The sequence below is a fragment of the Aricia agestis genome, chromosome 21 (assembly GCF_905147365.1).
Source record: "Aricia agestis chromosome 21, ilAriAges1.1, whole genome shotgun sequence".
Taxonomy (NCBI): Eukaryota; Metazoa; Arthropoda; class Insecta; order Lepidoptera; family Lycaenidae; genus Aricia; species Aricia agestis.
In genome coordinates this window covers 4,245,730-4,259,240 of record NC_056426.1, presented here as the reverse complement: position 1 = coordinate 4,259,240, position 13,511 = coordinate 4,245,730, and the positions used below count along the sequence as shown (strand labels likewise).

Here is a 13,511-nt window from a genome sequence, read left to right as displayed (position 1 = left end):
CGGTTTTTTTACATGGGGAAATGCTTTCCGCGTCCCCGGTGGATTTGGGACATCGGACGGTGTATGTGGGACTCCCCGTAGGATCTACCCACTAAAATCACGGCTCTCTCTGGGACTCGGTGCCCACAAGCTATCTAATAAGGCATCCCAAAAAAATGCACTCTACCGGCAGAAAATACATGGAAATAGATATTATTATCTCTGACCTGAAACGATCTGTACTCTGTGCCTAGTAAATAAATTATTTTTTTAATTATCTAAAAGGCACATTAAATATGACGTGGGAGAGCCATGCTTCGGCACAAATGGGCCGGCTCGACCGGAGAAATACCACGTCCTCACAGAAAACCGGCGTGAAACAGCGCTTGCGCTGTGTTTCGCCGAGTGAGTGAGTTTACCGGAGGCCCAATCCCCTACCCTATTCCCTTCCCTACCCTCCCCTATTCCCTTCCCTACCCATCCCTACCCTCCCCTTACCTATTAACCTATTCCCTCTTAAAAGGCCGGCAACGCACCTGCAGCTCTTCTGATGCTGCGAGTGTCTATGGGCGACGGAAGTTGCTTTCCATCAGGTGACCCGTTTGCTCGTTTGCCCCCTTGTTTCATAAAAAAAAATATCTACTGTTTAAGACTACTTTATCCTTTGTTTATTTTAGGTTATAAAAATATAAAACTGATATTTTCATTATATACTGATTGTATGAAATTTTTGTTTCAGATTTTGAAGCTGTCTGAATGATGAGGTGAGTTTTTGTTAAACATAAAATATGTAGTCACTAAACCATAATCATAGTGACTGGTTAAATTAAGGATTTGCTTACACCACAACAAGATGAGACGAGGCAAAACAGCAATGACTAAAGCTAAGAAATTATAGTTCACTGTCAGTATTCATCATATTGTCTTTGTCTTTGAATTACCCATTCAAAGACAAAGACATGATGAATACTTTTATAACAGAATAATCAATCAAAAAGACCTCTCACCTCGGTAAAAAAAGCGATTCCTATTTTGCCAACAGAGGAGAGTGATTAAAGCTTTCAAAATTTGTACATAAATTGGTTCAAGCATACACTATAATTTGCCCATAGCTTATATGAAATGTATTTATGGTTTTTAAATTGCGCGACAAAAACTATTTTGTCGCTTACGCCCTTTCCATTTTTGCTGTTCCATGTTGTTTTCAATAGAAAACAAGCAATGTAAAACATATCCAACACGGTTTTTTTACTTTAACGCGGCGTCACCTTAAGATGTCAAAAATGTGACGACTCCTGACTTATTATTATTACTTATTTACAATGATATTGCACTTATACAGATCTGTTACGTCGATACTATTTTCCGGCTTAAATCTCTTCCGAACAATTTTCAAATTCAAAATTGCAAACATTGACAAATTTGACAGATAAGTGAAACAAAAGATACGAAAAACCATTTACATATAAGAGACAGTTATATTTTTAAACGTCGAATCTCTTTCTTCGCCTGAGGTATGACGAAAATTAGATTTTTCCAGATTGTTGGAAAAAAAATTGAAAATGTAAATAATCGATGTATTTATTGCAATCAAGACATGTAGTAAGAGATTCCAAGTGTTTTGTTTTCTTTTGAGTCATAATTGGTAAGTTTGTACATTTTCGAAACACGCACGACGTCATTTGTCAATTTATTTAGGTAAGACAAGACGCGGCACGTTCGTGACTGCGCTCGATGCAGACTAAATAACAGACGGCCCAATTGGGCCGTATTTGAATCTTCACAACGCGCGCGGTAGTAACATATCTGCTTTGAGTTTTTCATCATTGCTTATTTACATTTTGTTTCGCTATTACTAGGCTATTACACATCTACAGTCAGTGGCTTTGTATAATGTACGATTTCCGTGACAACTTTAAATCTGCACAAATAAATTTGTATTTAATTAAGCCTCGTTTCCACTAAGCAACAATTCACGCGCAACATGCTGGACAACAAGTTGCCCAACATGTTGAAAGTCAGCGCGGGACTTTTGACAGCTTTTGATGAACAACGTTGTCTGTCTACGCATCTACTTTACGTCAGTCGTCGCCAACATGTCGCCAGAGGAACTTGTGTTGATTTTAGTGGCAGTGGTTATAATTTTTTTTATAGTACCTGTGAGCAGTATCCCATAGACGTTCATAGTTTTGGTACAGTTTGCTTAATTTGAGCACTTGTTCGTTAGACCACACTACGGACATTGTTGCGCGCGTCTCCACTTGACGACAATTGATGCAATTCTCTTTAAACAAACAACAAGCCGCGCGTCATTTTGCGCGTCAGCTGGCAACATCTGGCAACATCATGGAGACGCGGCTTCAATTACATTTAAAACACAATATTATAAATTAATGATACAAGATTGTGTTTCCATTTTAAACTATACCGAGCCATTATTACTAGAATTAATAACGGTAATGCAGCAGCAATAAACACTAAAACGTTATTGTTCAAATAAAGATAATAAATAATTAACACATAAATTGTTCACGTTATTACATCGTAAATATGAAAAATATACACAATTTGAATGTAATTTATTTAACAGTTTAGAGTACGGTTATTAGGGGGCGTCCACAAATTACGTGAGATGTTTAGGGGGGGAGGGGGTCGAGTCAAATCTCAGTAAATCTCACGTAATTTTTTTTTCGCAATAAATAATACTATTTTGGTCTATTTCATCCAGATTGTACGTATGGTTAAGAGCTCACTTGACTCTAAAAATCAAACATCGTCCTTCTCTCCTTACCCTCACGCCCGTCTTTCATATGCCAGGTGAAAAAGGACGGCGCGGAATCATCGCCGAGTTAGTTTTACTTGAATAAAAGACGACTTTAATGATTATGAAAAAAGTGTTTTGAGCAAATTTAGGTTTTATCAATACCTTTTTAGATATTAAAAAATATTAAAGAAAATACAGCAAACTTCGAAGATCCAAGCAAAAATGTGTCTAAAACAAGGTTTTTTGTAAAAAAGAAACTATCGAGCATTTTTTGAGTAATCGTGTTTTCGTCATGAGCATTTAATCTTTATGAACTGAAGTTACTTGTGTCAAAGAATCAGTTTTCTAGACCTTACAGATTTTGAGATCTAGGTTAATGTATGTAGTCAAGTTAGGGTCATATGGGCTCTTAAGATTTAATCGTAATCGTAATCGTTATACGATTAACATCATTCACAAATTCGTTCGAAAGAAAATCTACTGACCGTCAAACCAAACGTTCACGTAAGAAACCCACATTTTAAAAAATGTCACGTGAGAATTGGGGGGAGGGGGTATGGGGGGTGAATAAAATCTCGCGAAATCTCACCAGGGGGGAGGGGAGTCAAAAATTCGAAAAAACACCTCACGTAATTTGTGGACGCCTACGTATATTGTATAGAGTAAAGACTACGTAGATATGACGTGGTTTAATATACTTCTACAAAGGTGGTTTGAAAGAAATTGTGGCAGTGAAAGGCAGATGGCGAACTAAGGGTCAAATCAAACCGCAACGCGACGCGTAGATCTAGAATCTAGAATCTAGATGCATAATCTGTAAGGATTTGACAGATTTGCAAGAAATCTCTCGCAATCGAGATGTCAAATCAGTACAAAAGAAACGCATCTACGCGCCACGTTGCGTTCTGAATTGACCTATCAGACTGACTGATCGGTCACCCGTTTAAGCGGTCAGTTTTGCGTTCTTTGTGTTGTATGATTGTATTACGTTACATAGATATACTCACACAGAGGGCGTTCTGACCGCGTCAGAATTGCTCCTGTGTGACTGACCGCTGGAACGTAAAATGCGAACGCAGATAGCTTGACCGCGTGACCGCTCTCCGTCCGATAGATCCTGAGTTACTCAGTCAGTTAAGACATAGTAAAAGGAGGGGAAGTAAGTTATCTTCATACAAAGGTACCGCGCGCGGCTTGGCGGTACCAGCCTAGTAAAACTGGCCGAGATTTTGTTGTGTGCCGTACGTGGCGACGCATTGATACTATCACGCACACATACAAGCCGCGCGCGGTACCTTTGTATGAAGATAACTTACTTCCCCTCCTTTAAGATGACCTAGTAAGAGTAGGTTCACACAACACAATCCTGCACGTTTTTTTGCAGTAGGTATACGTCTTAACATTCATACGCCGATTGTACTGCAACAAATCATGCAGTACAATGGACGTGTTAATAGTTCTATATACATTATACGCGGCACTATTTATTCGTTAAGACGTATACTGCAAAAAACGCGCAGGAAACGTGCAGGATTGTGCCGTGTGAACCAACCCTAAGGCTCGATTTATATGTGTATGTTTAGTGGCTACTTCGCGAGTATAAATCCAGCCTAAAGTCTATTAATATGAAACTGAAATAATAAATCTGAAAGTGCAAAGTGAAAACGCTTGAAATTAATTCATTTTTTTTTTTAATGAAATAAGGGGGCAAACGAGCAAACGGGTCACCTGATGGAAAGCAACTTCCGTCGCCCATGAACACTCGCAGCATCAGAAGAGCTGCAAGTGCGTTGCCGGCCTTTTAAGAGGGAATAGGGTAATAGGGGAGGGAAGGGAAGGGAATAGGGTAGGGGTTAGGGGATTGGGCCTCCGGTAAACTCACTCACTCGGCGAAACACAGCGCAAGCGCTGTTTCACGCCGGTTTTCTGTGAGAACGTGGTATTTATCCGGTCGAGCCGGCCCATTCGTGCCGAAGCATGGCTCTTCGCCGCGTCTCGTCCTGTTTCAGTGTTACCTGACCCTTAGTCAACAGAAATATAGTAAATGTGTAGTCACTTAGCTGTGAATTATGAATATTACTAGCCAATAAATTTGAATCATAAATCAATGATATCTTGAATCAATATTGCCGAGTCGAGAGCTCAGCGTGAATCATGGATGAATCTCTAAAATATTGTACGATTCAGCGCATCTGCAGTTCAAATAGTTTTAGTATACTAAATGTCTATATTATTAATACTATTGTGCATAATACAAACCTGTATTTTTGAAGCTCATAGCTTCAAAAATACAGGTTTGTATTATCTTTAGCAGCGATGTATGTTTTTGGGATGAAAAATGTTTGACCTGATTGAAAATTCGTAAGACGCAGGAAGAGTGGGCCGCCGGCTGGGTAGGAGAGAAAGTACTATCGTCCCCATCGCTACCTACCACGCGGAAAAAATGTACCATGGAAGAATTCATAGGCAGTTGACGGACCTATGTCAAAAGGTCGGATTATGTCAATTCAATGTTAGTCCATTGAAATGTTACAATTTTAGGACCGAATATTGCTTTTATTAGAGGACGCAATTTTATTTTTGGAATGTGTTGGGGGGGGGAGTCGATAGAAGCTTAACCTCAAGTTTGTGGGGTCGCCAAAAATTATTACTTTTTTGCTTACAACTTTTTAAATCTTTAATTTAGGGTAAAAAGTAATATAAACATATTTGTAGGCAAAGTAATTTTCAACAAATTATGCTCTTACAAAATTTTTGTAAGACGTATAGTTTCCGAGATATCACGAAAATAGTGTTGTCACCCCCTTTTTCAAGATGGCGGGTCCCTATGAATCAACATCCAACTTCTCTAATAGTACATGCCTGTTTTGTATTAATTTTCACATGAACAGTGAACTATAGAATTGACACATTACAAAGTTTTAATATAATATTCTAATTCATGATATTACTGTTGGTGGTAAATAATTATAAAAACATGCACACAAAGGTGTGTTTTTCTGGATGAGTTGTGTATGTAAATCAGCCATCTATGAGCCTTACGCCTTTTACATTTTTGTCCCTTGACCCTTTTATAAAATTAAAATTGTTTGTATTAAGAAATATTATATTACACACAAACTCATCTTAATCTTTTTTCAAGCCCATCACATCTGAGACCTATGTTTGCCGGTCTGTTACATAACTTATAACTTATAATTATTGAGAAAATACCAGCAGCGGATGACGGATCTCGTCTGCGCGACTCCTGAAGGAAAACGCTTGGAATATTCCAGAAAAAGGCCTCCCCATTAATATTTGAAATTCATACCCCGCACCAATCAGGAGCATTTGTGCCACGGCGTAAAATGTTCGATAAAATTCTCTGAGAAAAATTCTGATTAGGAAAGATTCTATCTAGGCCGAGAAAATTAAGTTTTTTAGGGTTCCGTACCCAAAGGTAAAAACGGGATCCTATTACTAAGACTTCGATATCTGTCCGTCTGTCTGTCCGTCTGTCTGTCTGTCTGTCCGTCAGTCTGTCTGTCTTTCTCCAGGCTGTATCTCAAGAACCGCTATAGCTAGACTTCTGAAATTTTCACAGATTGTGTTTATCAAGTGTAGTACTTCTTGTTATACACAATTTGTGAAAATTACTTAATATTAATATTAAGTACTACAAACGAAATAAAATTAATATTTAAGGGGGGCTCCCATAAGTACAACAAACGTGATTTTTTTTTTGCTTTTTTGCTCGATATCAATAATGGCAATAGGTAGTAGGGACATGAAATTTTCACAAAGTCCTTGACCACTTATATATTTTTTAATAATTAATAATAATATTAAAATAAAATAAAAATTTAATTTAATACAAAAATTACGTTTTTGTATGGAAGCCCCCCATACAAAAACGAAATTTTTGGTCTAATTTTGCTCTATAACGGTACGGAACTCTTCGTGCGCGAGTCCGACTCGCACTTGGCCGATTATTTATGTAGTTTAGTATAGCATACAGTGCTTTTAGATAAGACAGACGTTAGATGAAGATGTTTGATTCCAAAAAGTAGATTATAAAGAAATTCTGTTTCAGATACTTTGCTTTATTAGCAATCTACGTAGCAATGTTAATATTTACCTACAAAGCTATTTCGGGTATGAAAAATTTCCTAATAAATTTTGGCCAATTTATTCAGTGATTACAGAGCTACCGGATAAGCACATAAATAATAAAAATCGGTCAAGTCATTTTAATTTTGTATTCCTTTTTTTCATTGCCTTTGTTCGTCTCTTTTTGATGTAAACTGACCCTTATTCTTCTATCCTTATTCTTAAAAAGATAAAACCGACTTCAAAATTGTACGTAAAATGCCTCATCTCAAAAACCTCTGAACTGATTTTGATGAAACTTGTAGTGTTCAATAAGTTGAACAATAACTAGTACAACAAAAAAGAATTACTGAAATCGGACTTGCAGTTTCGGAGATATGTTTAATACCATAAAAACATACATAATATACCTATACATACACAGGTGCTGTATACAGGGTGTAACAAAAATAAGTGACAATACTTTAGGGTGTGTACGTGTTCCTTGTAGAGAGTTCACTGTGGAAGTAGCAGCACTGAAAGACCAAAAATTTTTTTCACTTTTGAATGGGGAATCTCGTGACGCTCAAGCCCTTGCCCATACAAAAGTGAAAAAAAAAAATCGTCTTTCAGCACTGCTACTTTCACAGTGAACTCTGTACAAGGAACACGTACACACCCTAAAGTATTATCACTTATTTTTGTTACACACTGTATAAGTACATACACTTTTGAAATTTGACACATTTGTTAGGACACTGAAATTAACTAACACATTATATAAAAACTGGGCAGTTCTGGAAATATTACACACGCGTCGAATTGACAACCTCCTTTTTTGAAGTCGGTTAAAAATCAGCAAGGAACTATGAACGTCTTGAGCCACTATAATCTGAAGTGGATAGCACTTCAGATTTCCATTCGATTCCACCGTATGCGGGCAAGCAATTTCACTACAAATATTAAACTAGCTACAGTTGAAGATATCTAAGAGATTAGGTTGTCATATTTTTAAAATCTAAAATAGGTATAAAATTCTCGTGTCACAGTTTTCGTTGCCATAGGCAAGGCTTGACCGATTCTCATGAAATTTTGTGAGCATGTTGAGTAGGTCTGAGAATTGGCCAACATCTATTTATATATTGCCGGGACAGCTAGTATTCTATAATATTTAAATAAAATTACATTTAGATTCGTAAGTAAAATGGATATTCAATTTAAATGCTCTTCATGATCTCTGTTTTTAGAAGTTAAGTATATTTTTCCTATTTGCATTTTTTTTATTCAAACGCGTATTTTAATGAAAGTGTCAGCTAAATATTTGAAGACATTGTCAATGTCCTTTATCTTAGTATGTCAATGGCAGTTGACAGACCAACGCGGCAAATCAATTGGCCGAATTGTATCAATTCAATATGTATTTCGTGATCTGTTACCTGGGCACAGTATAGCAATATTAGTCCCTTGCTATACTGTGACCTGGGTTTGACTTAAGAGGATACAACAGCGGCTAGAGAAATGAAAAGAAAGTACGTGTAATATCTATAGCTGTCTCCCTTACCTCAAGCCTATACCGCAGAACGCGATAGAGACAACTGCAGAAAATCCAGAAAATCAACGATTCGTTGTCCCCTGATTCCTTCTCCAAAACTTAACCGATTTAAGTACTTTTTTCATTAAAGATTAAAAAAAGGCTTGAGCTGTGTTCCTATGTTTTGCTTTTTTTGTATAATCTATCCAAATCTGTTTTCTGGACGTTTGAACACAGTGGAAAATCTGGCCATTTTTTTGGGTTTTTGATCGTTCATATCTTATTTAATAATTAAATTATGAAAAAAAAGAAAACATAGGGACATTGTATTAGTGGCAGTAGATATTCAGGAAAAAAATTATAACTCTACTAGCATTATCCAGGGAGGAAACAGGGGACAACGTTTGTATGGAAAAAATGGCGGTGTGGAATCCTCTTAACGCGACCAATTTACGTAGGTCCGCCTATGAATCAACTTCTATGATAGTCCTACAGACTATCCTACTAATATCCTACTTCCTACTAATATTATAAAGGCGAAAGTTTGTTTGGATGTATCGATGTGTGGATGTATGGATGTTTGTTACTCTTTCACGCAAAATCTACTGTACGGATTTTACTGAAACTTTACTATAATATAGCTTATACATCAGAATAACACATAGGCTACAATTTTAACCGACTTTCGAAATGGAGGAGGTGTTATGTTCGTTTTTTTATCTTCAACAATTACTCCGCCGTTTGTGAACCGATTTTCAAAATTTTTCTTTTGGTGTATAGGTTATCATTCTAATTTGGTACCATATTCTTAAAAGTGGTGACCTGATGAAGAGATCCATAAGTAATCGAGGGAACTCCACAAAATTTATATGGAAATATGTGGTGACTTCGGTTTCGTGAGCAGTATTCTAGGCATATGCCTCCAACAAGTAAGATTTTGCACCGAGGTATACCTGGTATACCGTGGTTCGGAAGGTGCTGAGAGAACTCCTGATTCTTTATAGATACAAGTTTGGGAGTTTTGACGTTGTTTTAAGAGCGGAAAGCATATGCTACTATGCAAATTACCTTCACCTTAATCATCATCACTACCATAAACCCTTATATCATTTAAACCGCGGGTAACGCCGCGGGGCACAGCTAGTTCGTTAATAATTTAAAGAGAAATGTATGCCTGCTCCTGCGGTTCTTTTCTTTTCACTTCTACCGGCACGCCCAGAGTGTTCTTTTATTGTGACGATGTATAAAATTAATATTATTATGTTCCAGTCTAGTGCGCCTAGTATGCGTCCAACGAGATATCTCACTCTCGAGTGTAGTTAAAAATACTCTTCTCATAATTTTCTCATAATCTCATAAAGTTCTGGCCGATAGATGTATTCTATCGGAGGTTCCGGGGGAGACTCCGGAACGAAGCGAGTCACGTCGCTGGCAAAACGTGACAGTGTTAGTTTTTAAGAATATATATAAAGTATGTATGTTAGTTTTAAGGTATTTATTATATAATTGATATGTATGTTAGATTTAAGGTATTTGTAATATGGGCCACTGATGCCCGAAATAAATGATTTGAATTTGAATTGAATTGAATAATGTCAAAATCTCGACAAAACTCAATAAAAATGTGTTGTCATGTTAGAGTTCGCAAATTTAACGACGCACGCTACACAATAGACATAACTACCAGTAGTTCGACTGCAAAGAAACGGACAGGTTTCAATATCTGTCAAATTCGTCGGGTTTCACTAGGATTATGAACGGAATGTGCCTCGCGCTGGCTGATATAATTTATTTTTAAATAAGTATTTAAAATAAAGATTTCAAAATTGGATTCTGTCAATTTTAATCGCATTTGCCAAAACACAAACAACAATACGACCAAAGAGGAACTCGTCCAGCGAATATGTCATATTTTTAAATTCGTAGGTAACAAGTTAACAACCCTAGCGATGATTTTCGTCATAATACGTCAAATTTAAAAATTTCAACATCAGTTCTAAGTCGGTATACTCTATAATTCTGTCTACTCTGCACGCTAGGCGCACTGGAAACCAGTTCTGCTGGCGCCCGCTACTGTATCGATGTAAATGCCTTCAGAAGTTCAGGGCTACTAAGATATGCATAGAAAACTTCCCTTCAACTTTAGTTCTTCCTACATCGAAAGTTGTTCAGTGCAGTTTCGATAAGTAGAATAAAGAATCTTTGAATTTCTTACTTATATTTCAATCCTTTGAAAAACCTTTAGCCGCTATAAAATAGGCTTTATTAGTAGACATCGGATTATATGCACGATCAAAATGCCGAAATATGCATGCAAATATGCACGAAAAATGGCCGCAATATGCAATATCAAAAGTCACTTAGGTATTATATATTTTTTAAATTTTTAGAGAAATTTCCGGTGTTGCCCATAATAAATGCGCCAATTTTTATAATTCCATCAAATCCAGATTTTTTTTCTTCTTCCCGGTTGCAATCTTCCGTGAGCACTAACTCCTGGAAGTTTTCTACCTGCTTTATAGCATTTTTTTTCTTATGTAAAGTAACAAAGAACCATTTTGTTACTAGAAATATATTGTACCTACTACCTATCGGGTTTATTGCAGAAGTCTTTAAACAGGGGAGGGACCACAAAATATTTGAAGTACTATTTTGATCTTCTGTTTCGTGGCCTCAGCGTGTATTATGATAGCTAGTTTGGAGACTACGAGGCCTTTAAGTATAATACGACCGAAATATGCATTATCAACGTAAAATTGCCAAAATATGCACTATCGCTTAAAAAGTGACATTATATGCATTTGCATATGCAAGTATACAAATAACGCCTCCGTGGTCTAGTGGTACAGAGCGCGGCTCTTGACTCGGAGGTCGTGGGTTCGATTCCCGCGTTGGAAACATGTTATTTCCAAGTTTGGTTAGGACAATGCAGGCTGATCACCTGATTGTCTGACAAGTAAGATGATCCATGCGTCGGATGGGCATGTAAAAAGTCGGTCCTGCGCCTGATCTCTCGCCGGTCGTGTCGGTCTGCCGTCCCACTGGGTTATGAGAGTAAAGGAATAGAGAGTGCTCTTGTGTACTGCGCACACACTTGGGCACTATAAAATTACTCCTGCGTAGCTGGCCTGGTTTCAATGAAACCGGCCACCGTCACCGAAACCGGTGTGGGAGCTATTATTATTATATATACAAATGCATATAATCCGATGTCTAGTTATTAGCTTGTATTCGTTGGTATCTGTGTAGAAACATAATATCAGAATTAAGACAGCTGCTGTAATTTTACAGCATCGTTAAATTTACCCCCACACAATATGACTTTCCGATCCTTGCTGCAAGCAAACACGACCGACAAAAATCAAAATAAATAAACAGCCAAGTGCGAGTGGAACTCGCTCACGAAGCGTTCCGTACCGTTATAGAGCAAAAATTGGCCTAAAATTGTGTTTTTTGTATGGGAGACCCGCCTTAAATAATTATTTTATTTTCATTTTATTAATATTTAATAGATAATAAAGTAAACATAAAATTGAGGAATTTGTGAATATTTCCATTATTGCCTATCTGTTTATTGATATCGAGCAAACAATACCAAAAAATCACGTTTATGGTATAGGAGCTTCCCTTAAATATTATTTATATTTTATTTTTAGTATTTGTTGTTATAACAGCAATCGATATTATACACAATCTGTGAAAATTTCAGAAGTCTCTAGCTAAAGCGGTTCTTGAGATACAGCCTGGATGCAGACAGACAGACAGACGGACAGACATCGAAATTCGAAGTCTCAGTAATAGGGTCCCTTATAAAAATGACTAGGCTATACATTTCATTTTGGTCTATGTCACTACAAAGAGTACAAAGCAAAAGCGGCGACTACATGGGTCGCTAGACTAAATATTATAGTCAGTAAAAACAGAAGCCTATAGGTCATAGTAGCATTTTGTTTTTTTGTCGGTCGCATTGGCTTACCGCCTACGAATAATAAAAAGTAAGGAATCGTAATTCCCATACTATTACCGTTTTTTTGGTTCCTTTTGATCTGTCATGTAACGTCAGCCTAGTACCGCTCAAGGTCACCTAAATATTTTTTGACAAGTATTGTGGAGCATGTTTTTTGTCGGAGTTACTTTTCCTTAGTTTTTATTATTCGTAGCCATAGTAGCATTTTGCTTTTTTGACGGTCGCATTGGCTTACCGCATATAGATCGGAACGGTACATTTAGGGAGTAAAATGGGGATCGAAAGTTTAAAAATTGTACGCACGTACGTACCGTACAGCTATGTAAGGCAGCCGCATGTATGTATGTGACCACAGAAATAAATCAAGATAGAACGGCTAAGCGGGTGGAGTACGCGTGTTTCAATCTTGCACAAGTGAGCAAGATTTGTTGAACGTTCATTGAGTCAGCGCGCACGTCTCGACTTGATTACACCGGAGCGGCTGTGCAAAAATGCCTCATTGTGCAGTGTCTAATTGTAAAAACAGAAGTACGAAAGTGAATCGGTCAAAAGGAGGTATTTCTTTCCATGGGTAAGTTATTTGTTCTAACTAAATGCAAAGCAAATTTGACACGATCGATTCCTTAGCAACGCACGTGCGTCGTCTTTCTATCTTGGTTTATTTATGTGTATGTGACAATCAAGCTGGATCCTGTACCACGTATTTTCGTGTATTTGCGAGTGACACTGTTTGCGACCGTCTACATCTGTCAAAGCCAATTCGAATGAATCGACAATGAGTCAACTCACGGAGTCTATAGTAGTGTCACGTCCCGACTCATTTTGATCTAAATGTAAACAAATCTTAAGCCTTAGGGCGCATTCAGACTCAGTTAAAAAATGCGCAGAAAACGCGCACATCTGAACGTATTCTTAGGGTCAATTCAGACCGCAACGCGACGCGTAGATGCATTTCTAAATTTGTACTGAATTGACAGATTTCAATTGCGTGAGACGTCTTGCAAATCTGTTAAATCCATACAAACTTAGAAATACATCTACGCGTCGTGTCGCGTACGTACGGGAATAGTGCTACCAATTTAGAAGTCACCCTGCATCATATCTGCCATACCAGTTTCATACAGTGTGTTTGTTTATCAGCTGTCTGTAATCTCTTGCCACTTTAACTGCTGAAGCGATTATTATCGGCATGGAGATCTTTA

At 37.4% G+C, this 13,511-nt stretch overlaps 1 protein-coding gene across 1 annotated transcript in view; it reads left to right on the top strand.

Annotated features, from left to right (window-relative positions):
• The window catches only part of LOC121737732 (octopamine receptor beta-2R), a 181,730-nt gene that overhangs the window by 96,950 nt on the left and 71,269 nt on the right, over positions 1–13,511 (top strand). Inside the window, exon 4 of the mRNA XM_042129421.1 lies at positions 719–743. The gene's annotated coding sequence lies outside the window, so the exon portion shown is untranslated. The remainder of the gene's footprint in view (positions 1–718; positions 744–13,511) is intronic.